Source organism: Garra rufa, chromosome 6 (assembly GCF_049309525.1).
Source record: "Garra rufa chromosome 6, GarRuf1.0, whole genome shotgun sequence".
NCBI classification, from domain to species: domain Eukaryota; kingdom Metazoa; phylum Chordata; class Actinopteri; order Cypriniformes; family Cyprinidae; genus Garra; species Garra rufa.
This window is the reverse complement of record NC_133366.1, coordinates 4,975,994-5,001,015: the sequence shown is the minus strand read 5'-3', so window position 1 is coordinate 5,001,015 and position 25,022 is coordinate 4,975,994. Positions and strand designations below refer to the sequence as shown.

General features: G+C 41.5%; 1 pseudogene; it reads right to left on the bottom strand.

The window, feature by feature from the left end:
- The window catches only part of LOC141337449 (complement C3-like), a 59,815-nt pseudogene that overhangs the window by 24,415 nt on the left and 10,378 nt on the right, over positions 1 to 25,022 (bottom strand).

Sequence of the window (25,022 nt, the reverse complement as noted above, 5' to 3'; positions counted from 1 at the left end):
CTGGCTACTTGAGTACTTTTTTCATCAGATACTTTTTTACTCTTACTCAAGTAACTATTAAGATTGTTACTTTTACTCATACTTGAGTAAATATTTCCATAAGTACTTGTACTTTTACTGGAGTACAGATTTTGGGTACTCTACCCACCTCTGTGGATATGTTGACGGAAGTAAGCATTTGCACATGTGCTGTGTGATATTACTGCTCCTGCTTCAGTCATATTACGGCAGCAAACTTCCTTGACTATTACGCCGGAATGGAAGTGTAGTTCCTAATCTTATCGGCCTAGAAAATCACAGCTTTACATTTCCGCTGGTCTTAGTACACGATATAACTACAGAAGAGTCAAGTTTTAAATAGGACAAATATCGAAACTCGTTGGTCATTTTTGAACGCGATGCTACTGGTCTCATAGGATTCAATGATCTATGCTAAGCTATGCTAAAAGTGATATCGCCAGGAGAACAGGAGAACGGCTGAATGGATTTCAAAACGGTAAAAATCAACTTATTAATTGCGGGGGGAGCTGGAGAATGAGCCTATTTCCAAAAAAAGTGGAGTGTTCCTTTAAGATGTTGGCTCGACGTTGGATTTTGGTCACTTTCCAACGCACAGAGGTGTAAAATCCAGGTTTGGTGAGTAAAAGTTGATTCAAGTCAGTTGTAGTTCTTGTGTTTCTCTTTTCTTCAATGATGCTGCTTGTTAACAGCAGGTGTTCATCACTAATGCACAATCATCATTCAGTTATCTCATTAACTTTAACTCTTTGAGAACTTGGGATTTGACTCAAAAGAAATGACTTGGTCCAATCTCAGTCCTCCTGGTTGGAAAACTGTGCTAATTAGCAAATCCAGGTGATTGGAACGAAATACTGGGGAGGACTTTTACTCACCGAACCTGGATTTTACACCTCTGACAACACAACCTAAAAACAACCAAATATCAACATCTAATGATGTTACAGCTTGACATTGTGTGGACATTACCACTATGACGTCTATCAGACGTTGAATTTTGGTTGCCATACCTGACGAATAAATGTCAGTATTTGACATCAATATGACGTTTGTTTAAGATGTTGGCTCGACATTGGATTTTGGTCACTTTCCAACACAACCTAAAATCAACCAAATATCAACATCATTTGACGTCGTTATTGGACGTCAAAATAACGTTGTCCTTAGACGCTGGCTAGACATTGTATTTTGGACACCAGACGTCACGGCCTAAATCTAACCTAATATTAACATCATATGACGTTGTGCGCCTGCTGGGTATTTTAACTTGCAATCATTAGTTTAATTTTACACATTAATTGTAGGTCACTGTCATTACTTAATGCAGTTATACTGATAGTTGCCATTCCTGTTTTTCTCCACAGACGAGTTTAAATACAGTCTGTCATAGTGACATTCAACTTACCACCATCTCTCCATGAATTACAGCTGTTTTCTCTATAAAGGAGCCGTCAGACTCCTTGCAGTCAACCAGCCACTTGAGGGCATCGCAGAGCACTTTTTTCTCTATAGGAACAAGGTCATTGGCCATGGCAAAGACTTTGGCCACATATGCTGTCAGCCTTTAACAGACAGAAACAAATGAAAATTAGTTAATAATAATTTACTAGATAACAAATTTCAAGACAAACTTTAAGGTTGGCTTGAGAAAGCAGGACCAGAAAGTTTGAACAGTTAAAAAATTAAAAAGCTTAATGTTTGATAGATAGATGATTAGCAAGATTCTAGCATGATTGGCAAGTTAATAACATGTTTCTAGCATGGTTAGCATTATTTTAGCATGATTACCAAGTTTCTAGCATGTGTCTCGCATGATTATCAAGTTGCTAACGTGATTAACAAGTTGCTACCCTGCTGAAAAAAAACAGCATATGCTGGTTAGGTATGTTTTGGTGCTGGGATTCTGGTTTTAGCTGGTTTATGCTGGTCATGTTGCTGGTCAAGGACAGCAAAGGACCAGCATTAACCAGCAAAAGAACCAGCAAAGGACCAGCATTAACCAGCAAAAGAACCAGCATAAACCAGCTAAGGACCAGCATAAACCAGCAAAGGACCAGCATGAACCAGCAAAGGACCAGCATAAACCAGCTAAGGACCAGCATTAACCAGCAAAAGAACCAGCAAAGGACCAGCATTAACCAGCAAAAGAACCAGCATAAACCAGCTAAGGACCAGCATGAACCAGCAAAGGACCAGCATAAACCAGCTAAGGACCAGCATTAACCAGCAAAAGAACCAGCAAAGGACCAGCATGAACCAGCAAAGGACCAGCATAAACCAGCTAAGGACCAGCATTAACCAGCAAAAGAACCAGCAAAGGACCAGCATTAACCAGCAAAGGACCAGCATGAACCAGCAAAGGACCAGCATGAACCAGCAAAGGACCAGCATTAACCAGCAAAAGAACCAGCATAAACCAGCTAAGGACCAGCATGAACCAGCAAAGGACCAGCATGAACCAGCAAAGGACCAGCATTAACCAGCAAAAGAACCAGCATAAACCAGCTAAAGACCAGCATAAACCAGCAAAGGACCAGCATAAACCAGCTAAGGACCAGCATAAACCAGCAAAGGACCAGCATGAACCAGCAAAGGACCAGCATAAACCAGCTAAAACCAGCATTCCAGCACCAAAACATACCTTTTGCTAGCTTGTTTTAACATGATTAGCAAGATGCTAACATACTGTTAGCATGATTAACAAGTTACTAGCATGTTGCCAGCATATCTTTGGCATGATTAGCATGTTGCTAACATGTTGCTAGCATGTTTCTAACATGATAAGCAAGTTGCTAGCATACTTTTAGCATGAGTAGTCTGTTGTTAGCATAACTAGTAAGTTATTAGCATGCTAGCAACATGTAAATAGCTTTTAACATAAATAGTTGCTTGGCTAAGCTAGTGATAGATAGATGCTGACTTTATTTCAGTGTAATGACGTATTTGCAGCTGAAACGGAATATTGAATAGAGGACAGGGTTTTGCTTTAGCGCTCCTACTCCCCGTCTCTCTCTGTAACGACCGAATGGGCGTGATTTCCCCCGAAGCCGTCAAGTTGATGTCATCAGAGAAGGAATGCATTCCACAGTGAAAGCAGGTTATCATAATTTGATTAAAGATAATCAAGACAAACCTTTTTTTTTTCAAAGAAAATTAACTCGGTTTAACAGAATAAATATTGTAAATTTTGATTTCACTCGGACTTTAAACATAACCGTCAATGTAAGTCTATGAGATTTTTCTTGGTTTTCATCTGCATTTTTAGGAAAACCGTAAGTCCAATCAGTTAGAAAAGATATAGCACCTCGAATCAGACCAGTGACTTAAAAACAGCACACCATTGTCTACCATAAGACCTGTCCTTTTAATTCCTATAGTGCAATATGTTTTTTTTTTTTTTTTTTTAGAATAACAAGGAAATGAGTAGACATTATTTGTTGCTATATATGGTAGCTCTGTACCAGAGGGTTATTATAGAAGAAACTGGGAATGAACATAAATCCAGTGGCGGTTCTAGACAAATTTGACTAGGGGGGCCAAGGAGGGGCCAGTGTTTAACCAGAGGGGCACATTAAAAAATGACAACAAGTGATATTTAAAGATTATAAACTTTATTTTACTTTAAAATCATACAAACATTTTAGGGATGCTCATATTGACCGTTCACTGTTAATCGACAGTAAGAAGTACTATAAGTTAAACGGTTTAATTATTTTTTACGTTTGCTGCATGGTGAAAGAAAAAAATAATGTTTACTCACGGGCGCGTGTCGACACGTGCAGTGCGGCTGTTTAGACATATTTTGATGAGTAAGCACCTGCTTTGCCTTCTCTTAGTTTGTGTAACTGATGTAGTAGCCTATGTGCTGCACGATAGCAATGGCGATGTTGCGTTATCAGAGAGTGAATCCATGAATAAATGAATTCAAATTCTGAATTAATTATAGTCTTAAAAGTGCGCGCTCCCCTTACAATCACTGGAAAGCTGTCACTCATACATTACTGTTGTTCATCGCAATCTCTCAAAGTTAATAAAAGGTAATGAAATCACATTTACACAGTACAATTAATCTCTTATTTACATCATGTCTACACTTTCTTTGTTTTAATGAGAGAGTTCTCAGAGGTGTAGAGTTTCAGCAGAACTAAACCGGCACTTGATCATGAACTAACATGAACAGCTGTATATTTTTATTAACTAACGTTAACAAAGATTTTACAAAGCCATTTACAAACTTGATTTAATTATCAGTGTGAAAAACAAAAGTAACACGGTTATGTGCAAGAACATCAAGTCACTCACGAAATGAAATTGTTTTGCTTACTTTCGACTCTTGCAACAGGAGAAATAAATCGTAGCTCCTCTATCCGAGAGTAGTTCTAATTGTTGCTGCAGTGTTTGTGTGCGCCGCTCTAATTTACCCATTTAAGTACAACGATGCGTCGCATTAGTTCCGCTTTTGGCGCTCGTGTGTAAAACCATAATTAATTTATTTTATTTTATTTGGTCAGTATGGGGGGGCCACAGGGGTGGCCAAGGACATGTCTACAGGGGCACGGGCCTCCCTTGGCCTCCGTGTAGAACCGCCACTGCATAAATCAAAACAAATAAAACTGATTGAAATTAAAATACCATGTGCTGCTCGGTCTGTCTTTCCATGCAGCGTAGGATCCATCGGGTTTACGGTAATTCAGCTGCTGCGCATAACCTTAATAAAAAAAGTTAAAGAATATGAATTTGTTTTATATATATACATATATATATATATATATATATGTGTGTGTGTGTGTGTGTGTGTTTTTTTATTCCAAGTCATAGTCAGACTCTTTATGTCTGTTGTATTCTGCTGACCTATTTTGATGTGGTTAATGGCTTCATTACGGCGCTCCATGCCAATAGTCTCCCACTGATTGGTGCTGTCCAGATAATGAGTGGCAATGACAGGTAGAGTCATACCGATCATGATCTGCTCTCCACATCCATTGGGTTGGACAATAAGGCTACCCATGAAGCTCCCATTTATGGCCTGTTCGACTGTCTGAGCCATCTCTTCACCTGGAGAGGTAAAAGTTTTTTTTTTTTTTTTTTTTTTTTATTATTACACTCTTAAAATGGATGTGTTAAAAACAACACACACAATCTTTGTTATATCTTATCACACTTGTGTGTGAAATTAAGGACAACACATTTTGTGTTCATTTCAACTCAACCAGTGTGATATTCGTTTTAACACAAGTTGATATTTTTTTATAATCACAATTTATAACACCTTAGTGTGTTAAAAAACAGATGTGTTAAAAACAACACAACCTGTGTTATATCTTAACACATCTGTGTTTGAGGACAACAATTTTTTTTTGACAAACAGATATCAAGAATCAGCATGAGAATCACAACAATGGTCACTTTTTTTTCTTTTTCTTTTTTGGTCAAGTTTTTCTTCTCTCAGAACAGCTTGTAAGAACTACATTCAAAATGTATATAATACGTATAAAATACAGGATCTTTTGCTGTGGAACCACAATACAAATATAACCAATAAAAGACATATAACTCAGATTACACTCTAAATGTGTTCAGTGACTATGATTGCGTTTAAACATAATCATCACCACTTGATGACTTCTGCTCTTGGCTTGTCTAGCTTTTATAACTCAATTACAACAGCTAGAAAAAATGTAATATTAAAAAGTTAAGGGTCAAGAGCTCAACTAAGCAAACACTGACTACTGTAATGGTGACGTATACATTGTTTTCTCCTTAAGTGACTCTGCTTATTAACATCAGGTGCCTCCAATAATGCTCATTCATCACTCATTGAATCACCTAATTACCTCAGTAACACTCTTGAGTATGGACTCAAATAAACTCCTGAGAGAGGTCACTTAACTCTGTTTTTTTTTTTTTTTTTTTTTTTTTTTTTTTTTTGCTGTTTATTAAGTATCTATTTGAACTGTTTAAGCCATAACATTTAAAGTAAAACCCTTGGAACCCTTACAAAGAGTTCTATATGGAACCTTTTAAGGGTTCCAATCATGTAGCGCCTGATAGAACCCTTTAAGGTGAACTCTCCAGCCTGTCTTTCCATTCCCCAAAGACCTCTGGATTTTAGCTGGGTCTCTCTCTCACTCAGCTTGTCATTTGTCTTCACTTTCCATCTGGGAAGAAACTCCCAATCACCAGGAGATGATTGTCAGGAGATCTTTGGAATTCATCACTCTTCAAACCCAGAAGAATGTAATCGCAAGTCCAAAACCTTGAAACCATCAAGACTTTCACCCGAGACTGTCACGTGTCTGGGCTGTGGTGTCTCCCTTCCCCACCAGAGGTCACTGTCTCCCATCCTCCCGCACCCCACTCCGCTAATTGTGTACATCTGTCACACTCATTAGCACCACAGCTGTTCCCCATTAGCACAGTCTTTATAGTCTCCACTCTCCCTACACTCTGTCTGGTTGCATTGTTTCCTGTTTTCAGTTTGTATCTTGGATGTCTGTATTTCGTGTCTCTTGAACTTTGTGCTCTAGCCCGTCGTGTTTTGTTGTGCCGTGTTGGCCTTTCGGTTTGTTTTGTTTGTTTATTTTGTTATATTTTCATTAAATCATTCTCTCCCTGCATTTGGACCCAGACCTCCCTTACTCTCACCGTGACAGAATGCAACCAGCACAGATGGGTCCAGCGGGGAGTAATTTTTTTTTTCTTTCGGAGGAGGCGGCATCTTTTGAGGCGGCGTCGGCCGCTCGGTTCGAGGAGGTGATCTACCTCCAACTGGCCGAGATGGAGGCCTGTAGGGCCGAGACGGCGCGACGGCGTTCCCGCTTTGCGGTGGGGGCGGATTGGCTCTTCCGTGGGAAGGCGGAAGTGTCCGTTGTCTCGGTTCCTGATGCGGCGGTGACCGCTCTCGCTGTTCCTGATGCGGCGGTGACCGCTCACTCTGTGCCTGATGCGGCGATGACCGCTCACTCTGTGCCTGATGCGGCGGTGACCGCTCTCGCTGTTCCTGATGCGGCGGTGACCGCTCTCGCTGTTCCTGATGCGGCGGTGACCGCTCTCGCTGTTCCTGACGCGGCGGTGACCGCTCTCGCTGTTCCTGACGCGGCGGTGACCGCTCTCGCTGTTCCTGACGCGGCGGTGACCGTTCTCTCTGTTCCTGACGCGGCGGTGACCGTTCTCTCTGTTCCTGACGCGGCGGTGACCGCGGTCTCTGTTCCTGACGCGGCGGGGACCGCTCTCGCTGTTCCTGACGCGGCGGTGACCGCTCTCTCTGTTCCTGACGCGGCGGTGACCGCTCTCTATTCCTGACGCGGCGGTGACCGCTCTCGCTGTTCCTGACGCGGCGGTGACCGCTCTCGCTGTTCCTGACGCGGCGGTGACCGCTCTCTGTTCCTGACGCGGCGGTGACCGCTCTCGCTGTTCCTGACGCGGCGGTGACCGCTCTCTGTTCCTGACGCGGCGGTGACCGCTCTCTCTGTTCCTGATGCGGCGGTGACCGCTCTCGCTGTTCCTGACGCGGCGGTGACCGCTCTCTCTGTTCCTGACGCGGCGGTGACCGCTCTCTGTTCCTGACGCGGCGGTGACCGCTCTCTGTTCCTGACGCGGCGGTGACCGCTCTCGCTGTTCCTGACGCGGCGGTGACCGCTCTCTCTGTTCCTGACGCGGCGGTGACCGCTCTCTGTTCCTGACGCGGCAGTGACCGCTCTCTGTTCCTGACGCGGCGGTGACCGCTCTCTATTCCTGACGCGGCGGTGACCGCTCTCGCTGTTCCTGACGCGGCGGTGACCGCTCTCTGTTCCTGATGCGGCGGTGACCGCTCTCGCTGTTCCTGACGCGGCGGTGACCGCTCTCGCTGTTCCTGACGCGGCGGTGACCGCTCTCGCTGTTCCTGACGCGGCGGTGACCGCGCTCTCTGTTCCTGACGCGGCGGTGACCGCTCTCGCTGTTCCTGACGCGGCGGTGACCGCTCTCGCTGTTCCTGAAGCGGCGGTGACCGCTCTCGCTGTTCCTGACGCGGCGGTGACCGCTCTCTCTGTTCCGGACGCGGCGGTGACCGCTCTCTCTGTTCCGGACGCGGCGGTGACCGCTTTCTCTGTGCCGGACGCGGCGGTGACCGCTCTCTCTGTTCCTGACGCGGCGGTGACCGCTTTCTCTGTGCCGGACGCGGCGGTGACCGCTCTCTCTGTTCCTGACGCGGCGGTGACCGCTCTCTCTGTTCCGGACGCGGCGGTGACCGCTCTCTCTGTTCCGGACGCGGTGGTGACCGCTTTCTCTGTGCCGGACGCGGCGGTGACCGCTCTCTCTGTTCCGGACGCGGCGGTGACCATTCTCTCTGTTCCGGACGCGGCGGTGACCATTCTCTCTGTTCCTGACGCGGCGGTGACCGCTTTCTCTGTGCCGGACGCGGCGGTGACTGCTGGCGTTCCTCTGGCGGCTATGCCAGCTCACGTTCCTCTGGCGGCTATGCCGGCTCGCGTTCCTCTGGCGACTGACGTTCCTCTGGCAGCTATGCCAGCTCACGTTCCTCTGGCCGCTGGCGTTCCTCTGGCGGCGAGGCCGGCTTGTGTTCCTCTGGCGGCGAAGCCAACTCGCGTTCCTCCGCTGCACGGGCCTGGCCCGCCATCCCTCCCCCTGGTTCACCAGTCCCCCGTTCCTCCTCCCTCCAGACTTTTGTTCGGCCTTGTGGAACGTCTGGGAGCCGTTCCGTAGAGGAGGGGTCCTGTCACGTGTCTGGGCTGTGGTGTCTCCCTTCCCCACCAGAGGTCACTGTCTCCCATCCTCCCGCACCCCACTCCGCTAATTGTGTACACCTGTCACACTCATTAGCACCACAGCTGTTCCCCATTAGCACAGTCTTTATAGTCTCCACTCTCCCTACACTCTGTCTGGTTGCATTGTTTCCTGTTTTCAGTTTGTATCTTGGATGTCTGTATTTCGTGTCTCTTGAACTCTGTGCTCTAGCCCGTCGTGTTTTGTTGTGCCGTGTTGGCCTTTCGGTTTGTTTTGTTTGTTTATTTTGTTATATTTTCATTAAATCATTCTCTCCCTGCATTTGGACCCAGACCTCCCTTACTCTCACCGTGACAGAGACTGCATCCAGACACTCGTCAGCGACCAAGGCAATGCAAGTATCGTACATTTAACTAAACAAACAGAGGTTTAGTATAAGTTGTAAACCCTGTTGTAAAACGACACTAATGGTTTCATTAAGGTGGTTAACTGGATCTTTCCATAGCTGCATTTTTCTCAATTCTCTAATGGCTTATCACTTGCCCTTCTCTAAAGAAAGAGTGATTGTATGTTTGTTTGTTTAGATTATTTATGTGTTAGCCATAAGTAAATAAAACTCTTGTGCACAAATTACATGAGTTTCTGATTCTGTCTTGCAAATTAATGTCCCTTTACGATTTCCGATCAAGCTACATGCTGTAATGCATTAACACTGTAAGAATGTTATTTTTATGTGGCCAAGAAAATATAATTGCTTAGAGTTGATATTAAATTACCCTGAATGTTTAGTTGATGGCGATTTAATCCTGCTACAGTTACTACTGGCGGCTGATATAAATAATTGTAATTAATCATAATTGATTGGAGTTATTTATATACAATTCCCTTTTAAGTTAATTTGCTACACATCTGTTTTAAGAGTGTAAACATTCAAGAAACATATTTTCCCTTACCAGTAATTGAGATGTATGTGTTGGCAGGTGTCTCCGGAAGCAAATCAACTGGCTTGACAGCTTTAAAATCTACAGATTCTGATTCCGTTTAGGTTGAGAAATAGAGAAGAAAAGGAAAATGGAGTCATCGGCAATGTGCTAATTACATTTTGTACACTTTTAGTAAGTAATAAGTGAGAAAAGAGCAGCAGTTAATTGTGATCTCTGGACTGGCTGGATCTATAATTAAATCATAGGTGTGTGTGTGTGTGTGTGTGTGTGTGTGTGTGTGTGTGTGTGTACCTGGTATTCATCACGTTGTGGGGACCAAATGTCCCCACAAGGATAGGAATACCAGTAGATTTTGACCTTGTGGGGACATTTCTCAGGTCCCCATGAGGAAACAGGCTTATAAATCATGCACAATGAGTTTTTTTGAGGAAGTAAAAGTGTGCACAATCTCCTGTGAGGGCTAGGTTTAGGTGTAGGGTAGGTGTAGGGCCATAGAAAGTACGGTTAGTACAGTATAAAAACCATTACGCCTATGGAATGTCCCCATAAAACATGTAAACCCAACGTGTGTGTATGTGTAATGTTGCATAACAGAAATATAACGGTGATGTTATTGTGTACTTATTGTGCACAGTTAAAACTCACTATTCAGAGCAGGATTGAGCTCTACATTTTTAATATGTAATGAAGTCAGCACACCCTCAGACTGAAAGAGAAAGCGAGACCATTTCCATTCTTAGATTGATAATTATGCTAACAAATAACCAAATCAAATTAAATGAAAATGCTGAAAAGTGACAGAATTTCCGTTCAGACTTACCACCACCTTCAGCGGCTTTTTCACTCCATCATAGTAATCCAATGCTGAAGCTTTCACCTCAATATCATGATGTCCCAGAGTCATGGGAATAATCACATATGAAACTACGCTGGAGCCTTTGTTAATGTTTACTATCGTTCTGTGTTTGCCTTTGTTACTGGCAGAGCTGCAAACATCCTTTGTCTCCAAGAACTCCACACGGACCTGGTGAAAACAGGAGAATGATAAACAAAGTGCTTAAATATCTTGAGGAAACTTCCTCCAAAAAATACATTTGATTTGAATATGAAATGTGTGATGAAGGTGGACATATCTATTTTAGCACAAGACAGTATCCTTCACTTATTTTCAGCTTGCGTCACAAGCAGCACAGAAACCTCCAATGAGTCTCAGGATCCATATATGTTGTCATTCGTAAATGATTTGACACAACAATAAATGGTTACTGCAATGAACATTTTTTTTTATCAAATCAGATCTACCTTCAGCTTCTTTTGGGTGTAGTTGTGAATAATGGCTTTGATTTCCAGTTGTTCGCCACGCACAGCTGAGTAAGGCATCTTAAGGTCAATGAAAAAGCTCTTAAAAACGACTATCTCCTTAGGTTCTGCCACACAGATGCCTTTGAGAAGGAACACAGACACATAGAAGGATTTAAAGCAGCAGATCCTGGATCATGATTATGTTTTTCAGACCATGAATTCTTCATTGGCAGCTTCACCCTACCAGTAGTTGGTGACAGACTGACAGCCAAGATCTGCCATGTCGTAATAGAGTCTTTCAGGAAGATCTGTTTTTTGATTGATGATATTTCACTGGAATATGAGGAAAAGACAAGTAAAAATAAGAACTTCTGAAGTACTCTTATAATTGTTTACTATCAGGAGGAGTTAAGTCAAGTTTTATAGTGACAAAGAAGCTTTACATTATAAAACAACGGCAACTGTGGGCACCCCCAACACTGCACATTTTGTAGGTCTCTCATATCTTACATACAGTATCAGGTCTTGCTGTCTTTACTAATGAGCTAAATAATTGAATCAGCTGTGATAGATGAGGCAGACACAGAAAATGTGCTGTGTTGGGGGAGCTTACAGGACCGGTTTGAAATCCACTGTTACAATAAATAAAGTTACATTGTAAAGAACCTCCACAGCTAATTATGCAGTGGTTTTATGCACTTAAATAATTCAGTGTCTGCATGTGATAGTATTAAATACAACTAAATCAAAGTAAACATAACTAAAGATGTTTAAAAGATGAATGAGTGACAACATAAGGGTGAGTAAATGCAATTCTATTTTTAGGGGTATTATCCCTTTAAGTCAGCTTTTGTCTAAAAGTCTCCTACCTTGTACTTTTAATTGGTAGATCAACCACCTCCCAAAGCCAACTCTCAGGGAAAAGTGTACGGGACACAATATCCTCAGACTCTGTATAGTAATCATCATCTTCCTCACCTGTTTTAACAGATAAACAAATTAATTAATGAAGCAGGAGACCCTTTAGAGCAGGGGTGCCCAAACTCGGTCCTGGAGGGCTGATGTCCTACAGAGTTTCAACATTACTGCTTTGGTGCAAAGGATAATGTTAGATAATCAAGTAAAATACAAATACAATAGAAGCAGCTTCAATCGAGAATCAGTCAATATAGGGATAATGAATTGTGTCATTATTTTCTTTTTGTTACAAGTTTACAGAAGTTTTTTTATTGCACTTCCAGATTCAAATGTTTTCAGTGAATCAGGCAGTTATATGATAATTGTGAAGCCATCAATCAAAAACTATCATGTTTTACAACATATTTACCAAACATATTCAGAACCACTAAATAAGATAGCTACTCAAAATTAGCAGTTAAGAGCCCAATTAATGGAAACGCTAATCACTATTACAGTGATTTCAAATGAAATTTAAACCCCTGCTAATTCTCAATAAAGAACTTCTGTAGACCTCTAACTAGTCAGTAATAAGTGAAGCTGGTAATGCTGTTTGTTGAGTGGTTTAATCCTCCTCTGCTGAGATTTTCAGAGATGTAATGTTTTTTATCTTCAGTTGATTTCATCTAAGGCTTTCATATAAAGCATTGCTGTGGCCTGCTTTTGGCCCAGATCTGGCAAACAGGAGCGGCCCGTCCAAGTGCTATCATTTCACGCTGTATGTGGGCCAGATCATCATGCCACATGTGCCAGATGTGGGCTGCCATGATGTTACTATCTGGGATATATATATATACACAAGAATGCCAACAGGCCAATAATGCACATAATAAACAAACTGCAAAATCAGCTCTCCTGATTGTCTAAGCTTAATGGTCTATTTTTTTTTATATATATCTATATATATTATGCTGCTTTTGTAACGTGTGACATAATTAACATTTTGTGACAAACTGAATCACATAATGTATTTACTGCGAGCCAGAATCAGCTCCTCCTCTTCGGTCTTCATGTCTGTTCGGGTTTTCATCTCATTGCAGCAGTGCAGGAAGGTTTTGACACACTCTGGTCCATCTACAATGTACGTGGCTCTTCGTTCACATGTGTAGCCGAGTTTATTATCTCTCATTCCATCAACGCAGCACTGCTTCAGTTCTCCGGAGTATTTACCAGCTGAGAAGACAGTTAGTGTAGAACAATCAGGGGAGTAGGAGGTGGCAAAATACCATAAAAATGTGAACAGTCAACGAAAAAAGATAAAGGTTTAGGATAGATAGCACTGAATCTGAGTAATGCACAGCTTCTCACCCAGTGTACTAGTGATCTGCAGGAGACTCTCAGCTCTCCGTTTTCTCTTTGCAGGGACTGGACACTCAGGCACTAGAGGATAATTAATAAAAAAAAAAAAAATTTTGTAAAAATAATGTTAACGAACCCAAGAGCAGCTTGACTGATTTAGTAAACCCTATCAAATAAATTTAAAACAAAACAAAACAAACAACAGACAACTAAGACACAGGGAACCAAACAACAGGAAAGCCATGACACAACATTCAAGGTCTGACCCAAGACAATAAGAACAACAGGGCAAAAACACAGGTGTGAACAGATTAACAAACAAACAATAATTAATTAAATATATACTACTACTAAAGTGGTTGATTAATCTCAAGTATTTCTCCAAAAAAAAAAAAAGTTACATTGATGTTTACAGAAATCTCAGTATCTCAGCTCAGGATGGCCCAAGCTCCTCAGAAAAAAAGGTAACCCTTAAAATTACAGCCGTCTATGCACCGCAGTAATGTAAGTAAACAGAATTTACAGCGTACCTATTTGTAACTATAGACAGAGGCGGATCTAGAAAATTATTCATGGGGTGGCAAGGGGGTGGCATTAAAATTATGAGGGGTGGCAACACTGAAGCAAGCATCCTTGGATGTTTTTTTTGTGGATTCAAGGAATGCTATTCTTATTCGGTGTATACACTAGGGTGCACATTTTTACATTGTCTTATAAAAATGAAATAAAGGCTGATGTGTGATAGACTTGAACCTGATATCTGGATTGGAGTCGAGTTCTATGCAAACCTGTAGCGAGTTTAAGTCTATGCCAAGTTTAATTTACAAAGCATGACAAACAGTGCAGACTGCGTATGGATACAAAGTCTCAGTGGATCAAGTTTCCTTAAGTCAAAAACACATAATAAATATACAGAAACCACATTTAAATCACCAACAAATATCTTCAAAATGAATAAAATAGATCACTTTAATTTAATAATTTTAGTGCAAGTAAAGCAACAAAAGTCCCTTTAAGTCCAAGTATCTCTTTTTTAACAAACCAACAAATTTGCATGGACCGGAAACTAAATAACAAATTTTGCTGTAACAAGGTCATGACCAGCAGTTTATTGAACCATTCACAAACAGCTTTGGTGAACATGTGTACAGTTGCAGACATATTGACATTACAGTTGTAGACATTACTATTCGCATCTAAAGAATATGCAAGTAATTGAACCTACTGTAACTGAATGCGATGATTGCCATGTTGTTCAGCAAATCTTTTAACGAAGTCATCTAAATTCAAGGCCTTGGTGCGTTTTGATTCAATGCTGAGAACAGCTAAACTCGACAATCTACTCTCTGCCATTGTAGACCTTAGGTGATTTTTGATTATCTTCAGAGCTGAAAAACTCCTTTCACATGTTGCGCTGCTAACTGGTAACACTACAGCTATTTTGCACAACCTAAACAGCTCAAAGAAAACAAGCTTCTATGGTTCCAGAAAATGAACAAACTCCATCAGAGTAGTTGGACTTTCTTTTCCATTCATCTTAAGTCTATCTAGGACTCTTCCTACCTGTTGAAGCTCATGTTTAAGATCTTCAACACTTGACTCATAAGCATTAGCAAAAGAGACAATATCTTCCTCCCTTAAAACACTACAGCTTGAAGGATTTAAAGCCTGAATGCCTTTCATGATGTTGCAATTGGTATCTGAGAAACGTCTTTTCATTTCCCCAATCATGGTGTCCAAGACTGGGTAGAACACTTTGACTCGAAAAGTCTCCTTGCTGTCTGGTTCTACATGCTGTCCAAGTGTGGAAGTAACGATGGAATCTTGAAATTTTGTAGCTATCTTTTTTGACCGCTTTCGGGAGTGAAATGTTGTGGAAAGTGACTCTTTTCACACATATTAACTATTTCTGACCATAGCTCTTCAAAAAAAGCCTCACTACGATAATGTGTCAGTGTCTCTTTTAGTGCGTCAATGAGTTCAACAGCCTTAGAGTGGTCAACAGATTTAGACTGGAGCATCTCAGACAAAATATTAGAGTCACTCAACACCTTTCGAAAGAGCACAAGACATCCAACAAAATTGACATCAATTTGGGCCAATATGCCTTTTGCTTCAACGGCTCTTTGAGGATTGTTCTCATCCGAGAGCTCTTCAAGCACTTGCAAAATAGCAGGCAATCTATCCAAGACATTGCGACATGCTACATGTCTGCAAGCCCAGCGTGTATCACTAAGTCGCTGGAGCGCCCTTGATACACCATCATACATGTTCCGCTGTACTTCAAGCCATTTTTTGATGGACGTAAGATCCAGACAAGAACACATAAAGTCTTTCCAACAAAGAAAAGAAATTTCCAGCGTCTGGCACATTTTTGACGGCATCTACTATGACCAGGTTGAGACTGTGTGCACTGCAATGCACATAAAATGCATTCTTGGCCACTGCTTTTATTCTCGCTTGGACACCTGAATGGGCCCCACTCATTACAGCGGCTCCATCGTACCCCTGACCTACAAGATTTTTCTTGTACTCCTAACCATACTTCTCTAAACAGCCAATTATTTTCTCAGTTAACCCAGCAGCATCAAGCTTTTCTGCCTCTTGAAATTCTAAAAAGCTCTCATAAATCAGACCATTGTAGTAGTATCTCAGAACAATTGACATTTGCTCTTTTTTCTGAACATCTTTAGTCTCATCCACCATCACAGAAAACTGTACACTCTCTTTAACTTCTTGCATGATTTCCTCTTTTACCATTTCTGCCAGACAAGACAGTATTTCATTCTGGATGGTTTTACTTGTATACTTAGCATTTTTAGCTTGCTGTTCAAGTCTCTTTTTAACAATGGGATCATGTTTGCCCAACAAATCTAGCATGGCCAGGAAAACACCTCGTCTGTCTGAGTCTGGGGACTCTCTGTGACCCCGCTGGGCTAGATTTTCAGAAGCAGTTAGGACAAGAATTTCAGCCAATGTTTTGATGTATTTTCGATTCTCTGTTACCTTTTTCTGATATTGTTCATCCATGACACTCAACAGTGAAGTATTTTTGTCTTGCATTTTTTTTTGTTCTCTGCCCATGATACCATTGCGTTTACATGGTTGTCAGATTTGGCTAGGGCTGCAACTAACGACTATTTTAATAGTCGACTAGTCACCGACTATTGAAATGATTAGTCGACTAATCGAATAAATCAATTTTTCTAAAATTTAGCATGAGATTGCTTTAATTATGTGGTAAATGATAGTAAACAAGAAAGAAGGGGGTACTTCAATGAAAAATGCATATTTTATTGAACTCTGCTGCTGATAGGCCGATTCATACTAAAAGTAAATAAAAATGCCCTGTCTAAAACCAATTAGGCACAGTGCTTGGTCAGTATAGACATAAATGCATAAATAAAGAAACTCTATCATTATTTTAAAGGACAGGCACATTTGTTTTATAAGAAAAAATAAATTAAAATCAAGTAAACATTTTCAAATACAAACGTGCTTTTTTCGGCATTGTGATCCTCTTTTATCACAGTACACTAATACAATAATACTAGACATATTCACGTTTAACCTCAATAAATGGAAACAACGTATTGTTCAATGCACTTGACTTCTAGATTTGTATATTAAGTTGCTCAAGCAAGTTGCAACACATTTAAACACAACATAGGGAGGCTATAGCTTCCTTTTCTAATTGAAATTGGGCTATTGAAAATATTTTAAATTAAAACTTACCACGGCACAGACAGAAACAGTCGGCTCTCATGCTTTTCTTTCGCATTAAATCTTTATTAAAAACAATCCTTTTTTCTACCTGGACAACTGCATCTATTATGCTGCCTTGTTTATTTAAAACTGCACTTTTCCGTATTTTAAACCTAGCCAAAAAGTCACGTGTTGACTGTGAAACAGTTGACTTCATTTATATGCATTTATGGGACATTTTCGTGTCAATCCATGTTCATTTTTACAGCGAACATTGCCCTGTCACTTTAATTCAGCGCGTGCAGCGCATGCAGCACAACCAAAAATAAATCTGTGCCGAAATGATCGCTGCACTGCTGCAAACGCACTACCGGACAGCAACCGCGTGCATTGTGAACGCTCTAATCCGTTAACATGGGTGCGGAAAAAAATACGCAACACACACGCACTGCAGACGGAGTATGTGTGAAACGGGCGTTTTGGTACCAGCAGCTGCTGCGTTGGACGCCGCCATTCCTGTGTGTTATCACTCAGCATAGAAGCTAATGCGCATGTGCGACTCTCGGCAGAGATTGTAATGAAGAGAGATGCCTCACTCGGTCGGAAAAAACATGTCTGGCGACAACTTCGACAATGAAGTTCATTGTCGACTATTACTATTATCGATTTTTGTCGACAACGTCAACGAATCGTTGCAGCCCTAGATTTGGCATGAGAAGAAAACCCACTATCTTTAAATGTAGCCTTCTTCCAATTAATGTACCCCTCAGAGGAGGTAAAAACACTCTTTGGAGCATCAGGAAGAGAAAAATGGCTACATGCAAAACAGTAGCAGGCATCTTTAGACTGTGAGTATTCAAGCCATTGATGTGTTTGGTACCAATCAGCACGGAAGCTCCTCCGAACTCCGCCTGGAAAGGTCTTCTTTGGGAAGTTATGTAGTTTTGGCTGGGTCGGGCCTTCTGACCTAAATTTTGATATACCTAGAACAAGTAAAGTAAAATAAAAATCACTTATATTACAAAACATTTAACACCTAATTGTTAATGTAGAGCTACTCCTGCAGCAACCTTTGTCTATAGGTTTTTTAGGCATATATCTCAACGATATCAATTAAAGAACACTGAATGTAACCAAGATAAGCAAAGTTAAGCATATATTGAGCTATGGGTTTTTTAAATGATTATAGGTTAAATAAATCAGATAGGTTGTGCTTATTTATTTGTGTAAAAAAATATTTGAAAAGCACAATGAACAACATACCATGGTCACCTGACAAACAGGGTGCTGGTGTTTCAAGCTCTCTCTCCTCTCTTTCAATGTCTGAGCTTTCTTCCTCTCTTAAACTGTTTTCTTCTACCTCTTCACTCACTTCATGCTGGATATCTTCTGCTTCTTCACTTCTTTCTAGCCTTATTGTCATCAGTTTCTGTATTTCTTTCTTCCAACACTCCATCCCCTCCTCTGTCTTCCACAACTTCTTTTGTACCCTTTTCTGTCTTATCTGTACCTTCCACTTCCACAGTATGATTCTGATTTTCCTTTTCTTTTTGGTTTAAAAAAACTCTGGATGTCAGCCTTTCTTTTCATAGTATCCTGGGAGATGCAACAATTATGACGTTTAGACTTTATTACTTTCCAAACATACACTACACTGAACAATTTCGACTAGCTAACAAGGTAATAAGGCTAACGTAACTGATTCAAAATACTTGCTATTTAGTTTTCATATAGGCTAACTAGCAAGCAACTATCTCAGGCAACACTTACAATTTTTTTTTTTTTTTTTTTTTTTACCTTAATTCAACATTCATTTGTTAAGTATTACAGTAATTCAGTACCTACCTGGATTTGTTTCCCAACTTCAGCATATGATGGACTGGACACGGCCAAATGCGTTGTTGTCACGTGACGCCAGTTATCAAAGGTTCGGACAATCTTGAAGATTCAAGCTACTGAACAATATACTTTTGAAAATAGTATGCATAAAAATAGTAATAGGGTACTTTTGAAAATAGTAATATACGCTAAAATATAAAAAAAAAAACTCCTTTGGTTTGTTAAAAGATCCGGATTGACGATTGAGTCATGTGTGTGTGTGATGCATTAAATGTCTTTGATTCACTAAAAAGAAGCATTTCATAAGAGTTGTTTGTTCGGTACCACTGACACCATTTATCAAAGGTTCGGACGATCTTGAAGATGCAAGCTACTGAACAACATACTTTTGAAAATAGTTTACACTGTTAGTCATTAACATACACAAAGATATCACAAAAAACTGCTTCTGTTTGTTAAAAGAGCCGGATTGAGTCATCTGTGTGTGATGATCTCACTGGTTGCACTAGATGTCTTTGATTCACTAAAACAAAACAGTTCATAAGAGTCATTTGTTCGGACTATGCTTTAATAGAAAGACGAGATTTTGTTCTATTATTTATGGGTATTGTAGCGGGGAATAAAGAGCAACAACGGAAATACAGGTGAACAAATCCCGGAGGGTGGTTTTATTGAACAAAGGTAATATGTAAACAAGTGCTGGTACTTTTGGGTTTTGCGAAGCTCCGGTGCACGTTGTGCTCACTCTCAGTGTGGATGTGCCTTGGTTTCCAGGGCGACTCTGATAGATGATTGGGACACTCATCACACTATACGCTATATTTTCATGTCATCAAAATACAGAGTCGCTGCTGTTAATCGGCCGAGGAAGCTCTTTTATTTTTAGAACACTAGAACACTAGGACACTAGTGATGGGGTGGCAAATGGGGTGGCAAGGTGTTTTCTTAGGGTGGCAGTTGCCACCCCGTGCCATCCCGGTAGATCCGCCCCTGACTATAGAGTACCTCCAGAGTACCTACTCATATGTATAAGGGAACAATATGCAACATTTGGCGGCAGGACAGTCAGGTGCGGCTCTCCACACCATGGCCATTCTTCAGGCGTACCAAGCGGAGGTGCTGAAGGAGATGGTCAAGGGGAACGGTGTGACCCCTGAAGCTGTTAAAGAGCTTCGCAGGGCTACCGACCTGGCCTTTCATGCTACTAAGCACACAGTGTGGGCGGTTCAACACAATATGGCAGGTTTGGTGGCAGCTGAGCACCACCTGTGGCTAAATATTATGGAGATCAGAGAGAAGGAGAAGGTTTTCCTTCTCGACGCCCCGACCTCCAGCTCTGGTTTATTCGACGATGTGGTTTTCGCTGTCGTGGATAAATTCAGGGCTGCGTTCAAGCAGTTCATGCCACAGTGTGCACACAAACCTGCTAGTACTTTGTCCTCTAGGGAACGTCCGCCCCCCAGAAAGGAGGCAGTCGGTAGAATCAGCGACCCAGCACATCCCCCACCGTACACGATCTGGGGAGCCAGTGGTTATTCTGCTACTTGCCAGTGCCCCCGCAAACAGGTAGACTTAGAGCACCCGCATATCAGGAAGAGGAGAGCTTCCCATGCCTCGTTGGATTGTGACAGACCACTTAAGCATATCTGTCCATCCTGGAGACGGTCTCCTCCACCAACTGCGCTATCCTTGCCGCTAGATACGTCTCAAGGTCCGCAGGCCACCTCCCCACTACGGCGATCGAGGGTTACTGCACGCTGCAGGTATTGTTCACACGGTGAGGGACGCCCAGTTCTTTCCCCCTGTGTCAGCTTCTCCTGCCCTTCCCGTTATGGCTTTTTTTAAGCCATGCCTCCGAATTGAATTACCGAATTCAAACTGAATTATTCTCTCTACAGAGGGAAATTCAGGAGAGTCAGGATGACACTCAAGAGCATTATTTCCTAGGTCCAGGGGGGGACTGGTTTGTCACTGTCGACTTGAAGGATGCCTACTTCCACATTCAGGTCGTTCAGAGGCACAGAAAGTTCCTCAGGTTTGCCTTTGGGGGAAAGCCTACCAATACAAGATTTTTTCTTTCGGTCTATCTCTGGCCCCGAGGACATGTATGGATGTTGCTCTGGCCCAATTGAGGCTCCAGGGGATCCGAATTCTCAATTATCTGGATGACTAGCTCGTTCTAGCCAGTTCCAGAGAGCATCCAGCATTCCAGCATCAAGTTGTGTATGGCCCGCTTCAGGTCAGGCCATCATCTGTCAGTGGGCATATGTCACAGGCTCCTAGGCCTTTCAGCAGTGGCTTCCCCAGTTCTTCCCTTGGGGCTGCTCCATATGAGGCTGTTTCTCTGGTGGATGAAGTCCGTGGGACTCTGTCCCTCCTGGCCATCTCTCCGCCCCTCTCTCCACGCCCTCTCAGTGTGATGGGATCCCGTTTTTCTCTGGAAAGGGGTGTAAATGGGAATAGTCTGTCGTGGCCAGATGATCTCGGCGGATGCTTCCCTCTCAGGTTGGGGTGCGGTCTTCGAGGGCAGGCCGGCTTACAGTCTCTGGACAGTGAAGTGCCTCGCCTGGCTCTTGTTCACTTTCTTCTGTTCATGACGCACTCTCTTGTCATTGTCAGGATGTACAATATGGCATATATATATATATATCATGGTAAAACATTTGATTTATAATTAAATTATGGTGTAGTCATAGCCCATTGTGTTCAAGAGATCAACATTTATATCTGCAATTGACACTGCTCAACATCGCAAAAACATGCTGCAAACAAACCTTTAACATCTTTCCAGAGCACAAACACAAATATTTTGTTTGTTTGTTCGTTTTTGTTTGTTTGTTTTGTTTCACTGAACAAAACACTAGAATATGCTAACATTTTCATTAGCTTAAAGTAATGAAAATACATGGTACCTGTTCTGGTCTTGGTACCTCCTACAGTGTTGGACTCAAACATCAGACCTGCATCAGTGAAAACACCCATACTGTCCCTTCCACCTCCTGCCGTACAGCCAATGTCATGCTTCTCTATGACATCCCAGATCTAGAGCCAAAAAAAAGACAATTATGTATATTTTGTCAAAACCAGTAACAACCTGACTGTGCCAAACATCTGAAGAAGATCCTTCACCTGAGTCTGAGTGAGTCTGTTCTTGTTAAGGACGTTCACAGCCTTGTCAACCACCACCAGACCAACTCTAGCTCCAGGATCTCCTGATATCTGCAGATTTACCTCATCTCCTGCGTCATAGTAATCAAACTTTTTCATCTTATCCTTCACCTCAACCTTGAGCTGTAATTAAAATGAGACACTGAGTCAGATCTAGTTGATTGGCACATTAACTATTTCTTGTGATGGTTTACCCACCTTTCCCATGCATGTGTCCTTCACATCCACCCAGAGTGAATCAGACACCAGCTCAGATGAGCCCACATGATAATAAGCCACAAAACGGAAGGACGGCATCATGTCTTTGGTTACAGGTAGAGACAGAGACACTAGAGTCTGTCCTTCCCTCTTAAACCTCTCTATTTTTACAATCTGACCTTTACTCAAGATCTGAAAATGAGGCAGAAATGAAAAGACCCTTAACGACGTATGACTTTCATATAGTTTCAAACACAAGTTCAACAAATAATGACATAATGAACTGATACATTTCAGATGAAACTGAATAAGAAATAGCCATAATATTTACCATGTAGGTTAAATCTTGACCTTTGACTCCTGGACTTTGTCCTGTGTTCAAATTGACTTTCACTGATTCACCAATTTCAAGCTCTGTATTATCAATGCCAATGTGTAGATAGTTGTTGGAGCCAGCTTTGGTCTTGTAGGCCTGAGCCATTATCTTATTCACTGCCTGCTGTCCTATTTTTTGTAACTGCGGGTCTTTGGTCTTTGCCTGAAAAGATCAAATGCATTGCTTTCTGATGTCCTTTGTACAAAATGTTTCACTGCTTGTTTAACAACTGTTAACTGATCTATATTATACTTGATAATCAGTGAAACTGACTGAACATTAGAACAGATGAGATGGCTGGTCTTACAGTGATCTCCAGAGTAGAAGATCCTCCCTTAGTGTTGATGGTAAACTTTGCAATGTCATTAGCATTTGTTGGACTACTGCCCACTCCATGATTGTCCTTCACTTCCACTTCCACTTCCACCTTTACAGCAGGTGTTTGGTCAGGATTTGTGACATACACCTTTTTTAAAAACCCAGACAAAAAAGTAAAATAAATAAAATAATAATTTCTGTTTATATGTTGATGCAATTTCTTCTATATCTTTTTAGGTTCTGTAGCAAATGAGAGCGAATCAGACAATTTAAGATTCGATCAGAACTATTGAAACACGAGGAGCCGAATTCCACAAAGAGACCCAAGACAACATGGATGATGGTAAATCAGGCCCTAGCACCAGCCAGCCTGGAATAAGTTTAACCAACTAACTCCAACTAGCAGCTTTAAATAGCTTGCAACATCAACACAAAATAACACGTATTGATAATTCCAACTCAGGAGGGAGATTGTCAATTTTGGGGCAAGAAGCCCAAGATTATCATGTCAAAGACACAGTACATCATGACCATCACATGAGGGAATTCATTGGTAGAGACATACATAATACCATAAGTCCTTTTAGCATTATTTATGTGTGTGTGTGTATATATATATATATATATATATATATATATATATACATACACACACACACACCTAAATAATGCTAAAAGGACTTATGGTTTTATGTATGTAACTCACACATTGGTTTATGTCAGCACAATGTTTAATTGGTCAAGACAACATTTGGGATGTGTCCAACTGTCACGAATCATATCCATGGTCTTCAGTCTGCTCATTTGGACTATCTCCTGTCTGTGGATTACCCGTTTGCCTTGCCCTTTGGATTACTTTCGCTGTTACGATCACCATCGTGTCGACTCAGGTGCAGAGGAAGACTCTAATTGAGCGATTGAGGTGTTTTGCTGTTGGTTATTATAATGAACATAGCAGTCATTTATTCCCGACATCTGAGCCGCTGAAGAGGCAGAGGATAACGTTACTTTCGTTTTTAAAAGGAAAGCGACTATCCCGATCTACATTTGCGTCTATGTTTGTGTGAGTCATTGGTGATGCAGGTTCACCCAAAGCAGAAGTGAGTATAAGGGTATTTTATGCATCTTTGCAAATGGCCTTTTTTAATAAAGTGCTTGTTGGCAAGTTTCGCAGATAAACGCGGCTAAATGCGGCTAAAGTAAACATTACAGCTCGTAATCCCACAGCAGAGAGAGGCGGGGCAAGCAGAGCATATTTGCATTTAAAGGGACATACATTTATTTTGGCAGAAACCCACTAGAAGACCTCAGTTTCTTTTTGTTGAGGCTTTACGAATTTGTGAAGATGTTTGTCACACATATCACAGTGTCACACGCCTTGTACAAATTCATAAAAATGGTATTGAGCAACTGACGAGTAACACTGTTTCAGCGCAGATTTGAACTTTGGCTAACAAGCAAATGTGGCAGGTGGCATTTGTATTGCTGTGTTTGGGATATTTCTGGGCTGCACCTTTGGTCAGTGGGTATGACATATTGTGTATTTTGCCAGAAAATCATAAACTATAATACCTTGACATCGAAGGGCATTCCAGGTTTGAAGAAGTGTGGTGTTTTTTTGAAGTGAATGGTGTATGGTGATGTAACAATCTGAATGCCTCTCTTTTCTGCTTCCACCATTTCACTGCCTGAAACACACACACAAAATGTGCTTCTCATATACAATCACACACATCCATGTAAACATGCATGCAGATGTAGAGTATCTGTTGGGTCTTCTTACCTCTTTCTGATAAAACACTGACAGTAACATAGATTGATTGTCCAACCAGCTTGTTAATGTTTGGAAAGGTCTCAGTGATCATCTGATTGGTCAGTTCTGCAGTACCTTCTCCTTTTATGATCTATTCACATAAGAGAAAGACAGCAACATCATCAGTCTACAAGATGCAGTGAGAAGCTATTTATTTAAATTGTTCTCTAGGTGAGGAGAAATGAGATTGATCACAACTTGCAAGATGTTAAAATTTTATAATGTTTATTTTGTTAGCGCACATTGCTAGTCTTAAAGTGAACAATTAATCTGTGCAAGCAAATCCACTGGAAAACTAAATAAATAATAATAAAAAAAGGCTCGGTATTCTTTGATGCCATCAGTTTGACGGCTTGAGCCA